The sequence below is a fragment of the Nelumbo nucifera genome, chromosome 1 (genome assembly GCF_055504915.1).
Source record: "Nelumbo nucifera cultivar China Antique chromosome 1, China Antique-T2T, whole genome shotgun sequence".
In the NCBI taxonomy this organism is placed as follows: Eukaryota; Viridiplantae; Streptophyta; class Magnoliopsida; order Proteales; family Nelumbonaceae; genus Nelumbo; species Nelumbo nucifera.
Genome location: NC_142649.1, coordinates 26,264,898 through 26,276,508, shown reverse-complemented (window position 1 = coordinate 26,276,508; position 11,611 = coordinate 26,264,898). Strand labels below are relative to the sequence as shown.

The window sequence follows — 11,611 nt, the reverse complement described above, 5'->3', positions numbered from 1 at the left end:
ATCCTTGACCGGCTCGACAACCTCACATAGAGGCTGGACGAGGTGCGGCAACCAGCAAGAGGCCGCCCATAGGGTGGCTGCCCCGCTGAAAACCGGGGGTATCACCACAGACGCCCTTCGCGAGCTCGGCCGACTAAGCACCCTGTCACGCCCCTCAAGGTTGACCCCTCAATGTCCAACAGAAGCAGCCAAAGTGTGAGTCAGCCGCCAAGGACCCTCCAACAGCCTCACACCTCGGACCTCCGAGACTACCTCAACAACCAACGGGCCAAAAGGAACCGAGACGCAGCCGAACCGTCCCGCTACCGCGAAGACCAAGACAAAGCCAGAGTACTCGTCGGCCAGCAGATCGCTGACATACGAGCACAGATCGAGGCAATGAAGGACAAAATTCGACGAGTCAAGGAGAGTCAAGGCGACGCCTCGACCCGTTAACACCCTTCCACCAGGACGGACGCCTTCACCGTTGCCATCACCTCGGAACCTCTTCCACATCATTTCAAAGCTCCCATGTTGGAAACTTACGATGGCACCTCGAACCCAGACGAACACTTGGAGAGCTTCCAGACACTCATGCTCCTCTATGGGTACTCCAATGCATCGAAGTGCCGAGCTTTCCAGGTGACCTTCAGGGGGGCAGCTCGACGAAGGTTTTCCAAGCTCCCGCCCTGTTCCATCAGCTCCTGGGACCAGTTCACCCATCTCTTCCTCGCCCACTTCACCAGCAGCCGGCGGCACCAGAAGAGCATCGTCTCACTCATGGCCATCCGACAACGACGTGGCGAGAGCCTACGGTCCTACATTGACCGTTTCAAGAAAGAAGAAATGGAGGTCTGTGACCTCGACCTCATGGTCTCCGTGCACATAGCGATCCAAGGCCTCCTCCCTGGGTTGGCCCTTAAGAACTCTGTTGCCAAAATGCCGCCCAAAACCAAAGCAGAATTTATGGAAAAGGCATAGAAGTATATTGCTGCCGAAGAAGCCTCGGCCGGCGAACGCCCAAGTGGAGAGGCCGACGTCAACATCAACGCCGATATCGACCATGGCGATCACCAATGACAGGACAACCACGATGATGACAATGACAACGGGAAGCAGCTCGGCGCTACTGAAACCGATCTCATCACCCTATCTCAATGGCCATTGCCGTAATCAGTCATTGCCATCACCTCTACCTCGGTTGCATCCGCAGGCCGAACCATGTGACCACAAGAGCTCAACTTCTTTCGACTATGTAAAAACCTTTTTTTCTAATAAAGCAAGTCTCTTTCACCTCGCCTCAAATCCTTAGCGCATACGTTCTCATCTCGATCGAGCGCCCTTCCGCAGCATACAACCTTTGCCAAGGTTACATGCTTGGGCTGGACCTCATTCCAAGGCACACGACCCCTTGGGTGGCCGCCGACGGGGCGGCCCTCGATTTTGGCCTCGGCCTCGATGAGACCCTTCGAGCGAGCAAGTTCTCTCCCAAGTTTGAGTGCTCGCATCAAACCCCACTTGAACAGACATGTTGAAGGAAACAACTCCAACACCTCGGTGGACGTAGCTCGATGGCTTTGCCTCGCCGACGCACCCCGACGGTCTTACCTCGGCAGAGGCAACCTGATGGCCTCGCCTTAGCAGACGCATCCTGACGGCCTATCCTCGCGGATGCACCCTGACGACTTTGCCTCGGCAGATGCGCCCTGATGACTTCGCCTCAGCGGATGCGCCCCGACGGTCTGCCTCGGCCGACGCACCCCGATGGTCTTACCTCGGCGGAGGCGACCTGACGGCCTCACCTCGATGGACGCACCCCGACGACTTCGCCTCAATGGATGCACCCCGACGGTCTCACCTCGGCGGATGCGCCCCGATGGCTTCGCCTCGGCGAACGCACCCCGACGGCTTTGCCTCAACGGATGCACCCTGATGGTCTCACCTCGGTGGATGCGCCCCGATGGCTTCGCCTCGGCGGACACACCCCAGCGGCTTCACCTCGGCAGACGCACCCCAATGGTCACACCTCAGTGGATGTGTCCCGATGACTTCACCTCGGCGGACGCTCCCTGAAATTGGGACTAGCACCTCCTCACTAAAAGACTGCTCTCTCCAGCTCGACCACAGCCTAGGCCCTCACCACAGAAAGCCGCTCAATACCTCCCAACAAGAGCACTCTCTTCGGCCGAAGCCCAGGTCCTAAGCTAAGACCTCCACCACGGCCTCGAGAGTGGGGGGCAAGTGATGTAGGCGCATTTGGCGGGCCTTTGGCACATTGACACGTGATCGGGCTCAGAGTGAATCAGCGCGTCAAAGAAAGCAAGGGTCAGTGCCCAGTGCGGGACCAATGGTGCAACCACACACGGCGAGCTCGGATGGCCGCCCACTCAAGGACGGATCACATCCTAACCGTCCGCAGTGTCTGCCATCAGGCGACCTCAAGTATAAATAGGGCATTACTCCCCCAAGGTAAGGGATCTTTCTTTGGAATGACTTTTTAGGATCCAAACCCAGAACTTGCACTCTAGCTCCCCAGTTTCCAAGCAACCCTGTCCAAACCCTTCGGACCTTGTCCGCCCTCCCTACTATGCCCTACTAACTTGACCATCAGAGTCCCTGCCTTGGGTCTTCACCTGCGGCCTCTGACGTTCCTTCTTTCGTAGGTTCTCGGTACTCCATGGATCCCACTGGTCCCCGACCTCGGCCTTCTTCGAACAACACCGGTCCTCAGCCTCGGCCTTCTTCGGACAACACCGATCCTCGGCCTCGACCCTACTCGGACATCATTGATCCTGGTCAGCTCGTCCAAGAAGTGGAGCAAATTTACCTTGTTGTCATCGGCCAATCCGAGCACCAACAGGGCCCAACAGCATAGGCTGTTGAGGCAATTTATGAATTAAGCACATTCTGGGCAATTCACTTATTCACGCCCATGTTTTGGTATTTAGTAAAAACAAATTAACATGTAATTACTAATTTACCTATTCTCAGAATAACGTGACATTCCCAAAAATTCTCTCAACATCAGAGGTTGTTGTCCCCCAACAGGTAAAGTTTTTCCATGGCAACGAGGCAGGGTGGCCTTGGTTTTTGTATGCCCTATCTTTGACCCCAAAAACTCATCGAACCCTATACCCCAGCAGGTCAGAAATCTCAGCCCCATTGCTGTTCCCGCTGGAAATGGGGATCCCCAAATTTGTCTCGTCCCGTTATGTTTCATTTCATCAACGTTTCGGGCCTCTGGCATACAACTAAACTCAAATTCAGTGTTCACAAAACCATGTTCACACCATCCTCACTATCACTTGCAACTGTGTATTGATAATATTTCTATACTTGTTTTTTTTAATTCATGGGGAAATATTCCTAATGCAGCTGCAAGTGGCTGCTCACACCGGATCAGATTGCTATATCTAATTTTGAGTAGCATTGTACATCGCTATTATTCTTCCAAGATCATAGTGACACCCCACAGCACCTCTCACCTGTGTACTGGGAACATCTCCCCATCATAAATACGTGAGATGTTTCCAATGCACACCGAGATGTGCATGTAGGGCACTTGTGGGGGAGCTTGAATCTCCTGCCCACAAAAATCCTACTCACGTCTACTCACATGAGACTACAGCTGGTCCCAATGTGAGCAGGAGATCCGAATTCCTTGTAGGGCGCCAATGTGATCTCTATTCTTCCGAATTCCTTGCGGGCATCCAATTTATTGTACATTCTCCTGTTTGGATTGATAGAAAAGGATTGGAATTGCTTTTGGCATGAGCAGGTATACATCATCGGTTGGCTGCTGCTTTTTCAAATTTGGGTTTCCAAGCCCAACCCGACGTAATTGTGGTCCAGAATCAATTCAGACATCTAGGCTGACCCAACCCAACTATATAAAGCAGTCAGAATGGCCTAACCAATCCACATAGGCTGTTAATGAATTGGGTTTATCCGATGGAATTGATCCATTGAATTGATTATAAGGGTTCTGGTTCTATAATTTTGTCCCAATTAATAAATGAGTTGGTTTTGGTTTTTATCTGTCCCGAATCGATACAGATTTGGAACTGATTTTTATTTTATATATAATTCTTAAATTTTTATAATTTTTATCATATTTTAAGTTTGAAATGATAAATTTGATAGATAATAAATAAGATAATTTAGTTAAAAATGTTAATAAATAATTTAGTATTTTTCTATCGGCTCTAGATTATTAAACGGGACAGTTCTAGGTCTATGATTTTGTTCTGATTAATAATCAGTTTGGGACTAGTTCTACCTGAACCCAACCCATTGAAAGCCCTAAATCCAGATTCTAGAGCTATTCCAGTCTCTGTGTTTAAGGTTGGTTAATTCCAACCCATCTCTCTCTCTCTCTCTCTCTCTCTCTTTCTAAGGTCCCGTTTGTTTTTCGTTAAGTTACTTAAAGTGTATTTACCCATGTTCTTTTATTTCCCATATAAATAAGGCAATGACCATATTAGCCATAAAAACCCATTATTAAAAATGACATTTTTATCCCATTCAAATGTTGATAATTTCCCCCCAAGTGGAAAAATTATTTACCCATCTAGAAGATGGGTATCACTTACCCGAAAACACTTACCCACCTAAGGTTTGGAATTCCAAAGTTTAGGACTTGAATTCTCTTTCTCCTCCTTACAAAGGAGCTATTAAGGGGTAGAGGGATTTATATTGATGGGGCTTGCAGCCTGTGGGGAAGTGGAGGATTTAGGGCATATTTTTAAAAGCTGCAGCAATGCACAACACGTTTGGTTGACTGTTAATTAGCCCAATTTTGAGGGTCCTGATGAGAGTGACTCTTCTTTTAGAGATTGATGGGCCGAAATTTATGATCTGAATGTTATGGGGAGTGAGAATAGAATGGAAAAAATTACTTTTTATCATATAATTTCTTTGAAAGAATAGAAACCTGAAAGTATTTAACAATACTTTTATTCCTCCCCCTATAAGCTATAATCCTGGACCGGGCCTTGAACGCCTTCTTGGAAAATTTTGAGATTGTAAATAACAATGCACATGTTGCAATGACTAAATCTTGGAGGCCCATATCTTGGAAATGTCCTAAAAATGTACAATTAAAATGCTTCCTGCAATAGTGGTGGAAATTATTTGGTGGCTAGGGTTTTTAGAAACCGCCTTGGCGAGGTTATTGATTTTAAAGTCTTTAATCTTAACGCTACTATAATTAATATGGCTGAGGCTTGGGTTACTTGGGAAGCCCATAATTTGGCGCTGAACTTTTAGGAAGCTTGTTATCTCCTACTTGAAGAAAGAGCTCGACCCATAGTGGAGACTGAAGAACATCATTAAGAATTATGTTGGGCTGGAGGACCAGTTTGAGAAAGGTATGTTTATCAACATGTGTTCCATTAAGGCTAACCAAGCTGATGACTGGTTAGTTCATGAAGCTCAGTCGAATGTTCAAGGATCTTTATTTCTCAATCTGTGGTACCTCCTGTGGTCCCTTTTGCTTATATTAATAAATAAATAAAAAAGAATATGATCATTACAATTTGATAAATTAGTAATGGTCGTTAGGTTAAAATTGTCATTTTACACATCCGTTTAATGAGTACTATAGTTGCAAAGTGTCTTTTTGAATAAACATACATTATGTATATGGTGTCTAAGTAATATGCAAATTACAGAGGTATCTTAATAAATATATCAAACTATAGGGGTATCTTAGTAAATAACTCAAAATTTATTTAAAATAACATTTCGTTACATATATTAATGATAGAAATAAAATAAAAATTTAAACCAACTCAAAAAGAAAATTGTTTTTCCATCGTGGTGATCAACGGTCAATAGGGATGTAAATTGAGCAAGCCCAACCTGAGTACAAACCGACCTAACTTACAATTTTAGATTGGTTGGTTCTGGATTTTTGGTCCTCTAGTTGGATTTGGGCCAATAGTTTGGGTTTTTCTCTTTTTCAGATTGGACCCTAGTCCATGCCCCTAGGTAGCCTGAGTCTAAGCCCAACTATAGCTACATAATTGCATACATATATATATTTATACACATTTTTTTCATACATACATAAATATATGCATACATATACACAAACATTTATGTCAAATTTTAGTGTGATCTGATTGATTAACCCAAGTCTGATTCATGCTTGGACCTGAGTACATCAAATTTCAATTGGGTTGAGTATAAACTTGGCCTAGCTTGCCTGATTTGTACCTTGACAGTCCAAATATTTGGGTAAAATGGGTTAATGGATGATGCCATGATTAAATGATAAAACTTTAACAATAAATAAAAATACAAAAACAAAATTTATAGAAAATTATGACATATCTCAAATATTATAAATTTAACAAAGATAAGCGAGATAAACAATAATTATTTTTATAATTAATTATGGAAATGGAATAGAAAATTTATAGCTTCCCAAAAGGGGGATCTATTTTTATTTCAAGTCTAATAGGTCAAACACATAAAGTCTTAATTATATAATAAACACTCCAAAGATAGATAAAAATAGAAAATATAAAAAATGTTTGTGCACATCTTTAATAGTATATACTTATCATATTAAAAACAACAACAAAAACGATAATGATATGATGATAATAATAATAATAATATTATTATTATTTAAAATTTTCATGTGCAACACATGAACACAATTACTAATATGTATAAAAATGTATATGTACATTTGTAAATGAAAGATAACCATTTAAATAGGGATGCAACTTTGGTGGGCTCAAGGTGGAGCAATTGTTAAAATTTCAATAGGCCTTGGATAGCCGACCAAAAAGTGGCCCGTATGTAGTGTAAACTCTTCAAGTTGGGTACACAACTTGCAGTCTTACATATAAAAATGTATTTATAAGTTCTTTCAAACCCACCCAACCAGACTAGGCCCGCTCAGCCCAGCCCAAATTGTGTTGTGTTAAACTTGGGTTGGGCCTAAGTAGGAATGACAATGTACCGGGGATCATACTTCCCATCCCCAACCCATGTCAGGGAAAAAATTAGCCTCCATCCGTGGTCCCCAATGGAGATAGGTTCGCCATGGGGACGTGAATCCTCAAATTTTTTAATTAAATACTTGTTTTTGGAAAAATATGTATTTAAAATAAAAAAGTAAAATATAAATCATAATTAAAAGATATTTTGATATATATAATATAAATAATATTATATGTTTAATATAATATATTAAAAATATATGGGTGTGTATATATATGGAGGGTAGGAACTTCACTCCCTGTCCTTGTCCCCATCCCCATCCCTATGCCTAGGTATATGTTTTGCATCGATGCTGCATATACAACACTGTTTTCTGAAGCAATAATATCTTTTTTTTTTGGGAACGTTACTGTCAGGTAGGACGTTTCTGTTTGGTATTAATGCTCCATATCTGTTTTCAGTACTAGTGCCCATTATAGAAAGTCCACGTCACTGTTACATCATATCCAACGAACTCCCAAATTGAAAAAACATCGAATTTGGCGTTTCCCTAGACCATGCCTTCTTGATTTTCAAGGCGTGACTTAAAATACCATTTTGAAAAACGGTTCCAAATATATTACCGTTTTCTGGAACACTAATTTTTTCAACGTAGTACTGATATGTCACTATTTTCTAGAGCAACACGGCCCAAGGTTGTCTAGTTTAGGGTTGGGACTGGATTGAGCTTTCACCCCTACCCAACGCTCTTGAGTTGCACCCCTAATTTTTAGTTAGGGTATCACTATCAAGATGAGGTGGGATGAAGGCCCGGAAACAGATGCATCATGGATCACCATATGATGGACGAAGGATGCAAAAGTGTTTAACAGTAATTTGATGCCTTCACCATTTGTTTCTCTTTTTCTTTCTTCATTTTGATACTGACCACACTGAGCCAGCTGAGCAGTCGCTTTTCTTTGTTAATACTTTACAGCACTGCATTAATTGCATGTATTCCTACCCGGACCGACCGGATTATTGCTTCATCTCGGCATGCAATAAAAAAGAGCGACCATTCTTTCAATTGGTGGAAAGAATATGTTTGCTTTCTCTCAGTTCTACTCACTTTCGGTCAAGCTCAGCCATGAAAAAGACATGCTTTGGCTTCTTTTACCTAATTATTATGTCTTTGAACATTTGTATATGGCTATTTGCTCTGACAAAACATAGAATAAAGGACATTGTTGCCTCGTGGAGGTCGCAAACTTTGGCTCTTCTTAGCATGAAAGTAAAGTATCGAAGCAAGCTCATGCAGGTGACGCTATATATTGCACCAGCTTGAGCCCATTCTCTTGCTAAGTTGCGAGACGTGTCATAGAGTTCGTTGGATTTTCTTGTCACCCATGTCGAGGAAACCTTGAATGGCTGGAGTTTTTCTGGTTATCGATGTTGGGGAAGCTTGAAGAATTTGGGCTCTCCTTGTTTTGAAGAGATATATATATATTAAGTTAATGGGGTGGCGTGGAAGAAGTAAATGAACGAATGTACTGCAGAGAAGAACGGGAATCAATTAAGGAAAAGGTGGGTAGAGATTAGCTGAGCAAACTCAAGGATGAATGCTGCTTAATTCTGATGCAGAAGGGATGTTCGATGAAATCACAGCAGAGGAGTGAAGGCGCCAAGTGGAGATACAAGGCCTCATGGACAAGGTACGCAACCACTTTTTGCTAAATAGTATAAATGAAATGCTGCATGAATGTACTGAGGTGATTAAATTCCATCTTTGGGAGGGAGTTGTTTCTAGGACTCTCTGTGATTCATTCAAGATTGTTGGCATGGGAAGCCTTGGGAAGACTATATTCGCCCAACTAATAAAAAAATGATGAAGTTGGTGTCGAAGCATTTTAATCTACGAATGCAGTGTCTGTGCCTATGAGGTTTTGCAGGCAGAAGGCTAGTAGTGATCTCTCAAAAATGGATCCGTTGCTCCATAGCCTTCGAGCAATATCACATGGCAAAAGTGTTTTGCTTGTCCTTGATGATGTTTGGAATGAAGATCATGAGGAATGGCATAGACTGAAAACTGCATTAGATCTAGTGTGGTATTGTGATAGGAAGCAAACTCATGTAAACTACATCTAACAATGTGGTTGTACTAGTAATGGGCACACTTCCCACACATCAACCTAGTAAGATGGTCATCTCTCGTCAAGAGAAAGGCATATGGATCTAGAGGATCAGAAGAGTCTCCAAATCCAGATGTCACTGAAAGAGAAATCGTGAAATTTTGTGCTTGCTTGCCACTTGTCACTTGCCATTTGCAGTAAAGATACAACATTATGGAATAAAGGATGAACAAAATGCTAGTCACGTTAGAAGTAATGAAATTTCGAGATGCATGATCTGATACACGACCTAATATGGTGTTGCTGGAACCCAGTGCTCAAATTCAAGGAGCTGGTAATGTAGAATTAAGTCCAGAAATTCCTCATTGGTCTTTTTTTTTTCTTTATGGAAGTCCATCAACAATTTGAGAAACATTTCAGTGGAACAAATATTACCACATGTTATTATTCTTATTCTGTCAACAGAATGTCAATGACCTTTCCTGTGTAATTTATAAATGCTAAAACATTTAAATTGTCTATATCTGCAAGTGTTTACAAATGATATATGAATGTTCCTTTCAATACCTATAAAGCCGTTGGGAGAAGCAACAACTATGGGTAAGGGTTTTCTCTTTGATGAGCTCAGAAACTGAACTGAATGTTTGCATCCAAGATCAAGCAGCAGATATTAGCTTGCTACTGTAGCGGCATCTCAAGACAGTGCTTCTTAACTTGGAAGATTCTGTTCCAGAATCGTATTCTATGTAAGAGAACCAAAATTTGATCATGCTTCTCTGTTCAGAGAAGAGCAATGCATTCCATTGTTGGCAAAACTTCATCAACTCTCAAATTTGAACAATCACAGATTAGTCTATTCAAAAGTTCTGGGTGACAATCAAAGTTCTTTCCTGATGTTCTGTTGGAATTTGGAAGCAGAGCAATCCATTGTTGGTAACATTTCTTCAACATCTCAATAAGTTATAACAATCCTAAACTACCATTTTGTATGTGGCGTGTAAAACATGCATAGAGAGTCAATTTCTCTTGTGATAAAGTTCAGTTAGCAATTGTATTTTATGTCTATATTATAGCAAATTTGAAGAATATGAGCCAATTTTAGGTTCTCCATCTGCCAGTGTTACTTGAATCAATGGATATTCCTTTCCATCAAAAACCTGATGGGGTATCATCCACATAATTGATAGCTTGTTTTTTATTTTTCTTTCATTGAAATAAATTCATTAATCATGTATTCAGCTTGTCCTGGATTAAGTCCATGTATGATGTATTTTAAACAAGTCTATACATATTGTATTCACATATTCTGTATCTCATTATATTCCTTCTTTTGAATTTTTAACATGTGGAAGGAAACAAACTTAGCAGCTAATTTCTTGGCTTCATTAATTTCACATCGCCTGATTTGCATCAAGTTTCTATCTGACCAATTTAACTGTGATTCCTTGCCCCTTGCAAAATTCTATCAGTGGCAGCATAGTTAGAAGGATGCAGGGATAACAGTTTAACTGGTATCTAATAGATGCCTTGGGAGAAGTACTACTCTAACTAACATGAAACTTGTACAGCTTTTGAAGCATTCAGGAACAAGGTTTTTTGGTAGGAAAACTACTGTCATGGTAAATAAAGGCCATCCACATAGGACTTATACTGAATGTAGGAACAAAAGCTTTTTAGCTACAAAGAATACTTATTTGGCAAATACAGAGTATCAAATATAACGAGCTTTGAATGCAGTGACTGGGGTTGTTATGTGCAGTGACTGTATGAAAGAATCCGTAGCCACTAAGATGTATTTATGTCCAATTTGTTGCAGGGTTAACCTTCAAATGATATCTAGACAATAGATTGCAAAGGGCCATGGATCAACTTCACATTTTCTTGGCACTTGTTGCATTTCTAAACAAAGTGGATGCAATTGCAATCCATCTCCACTGTATAAGATGCATGAAGAAAATCTTTCTTTTGTTATGTAAGAACTGAGTAGCTATGAGTGATGCCCTTATGACTACAATTTGGGTAGGCCCAATTAGAGCCTAGTACGATCCAACCCAAGATTTTGCACGAATTGGGCTTCAATTTTTGGGCTGTGGGATGGGCTTGAGCTGTAAAACCAGATCTTTGCCAAAACTTGAGTTGGATTTTGGATAGTCCAAGCTTGTTTTGAGCCCTTCTTATATTGCTTATACTATCATATATACGGGTGCAATCCGATCCTATTTGGTCAAATTCGGATTACCCCTGTTCAGATCTTTGAATCGGATCGGATCGAATAACAGGGTCTGATCAGAAATTGGATCGGATTCAGACCCTATCCGATCCGAGAAGATTCGATCCGATATATATTATTTATTTATAAATATAAATATATATAATACATATGTATGTTATTTATTTATTTATAAATATATTTGTATAAATTTGTTATATTATTTATTTTTTATAAAAAACATGTATATATATATGATGAAAATAATTAAAAAATACTTGGTTTTTTTGTTTTTGCTTTATTTAAATTAGTACATTTTTTTTCTTTTAATAATTTATTAATTTTTAAAGAAAACAAG

General features: G+C 41.1%; 1 long non-coding RNA gene across 1 annotated transcript; it reads left to right on the top strand.

Annotated features, from left to right (window-relative positions):
* The first annotated feature begins 8,146 nt into the window (after positions 1-8,146).
* LOC148803022 (uncharacterized) lies at positions 8,147-10,416 on the top strand. Its single transcript, XR_016081376.1, has 2 exons — positions 8,147-8,627; positions 9,673-10,416. It is a non-coding gene; the product is annotated as an uncharacterized LOC148803022 (long non-coding RNA).
* The last annotated feature ends 1,195 nt before the right edge of the window (positions 10,417-11,611 follow it).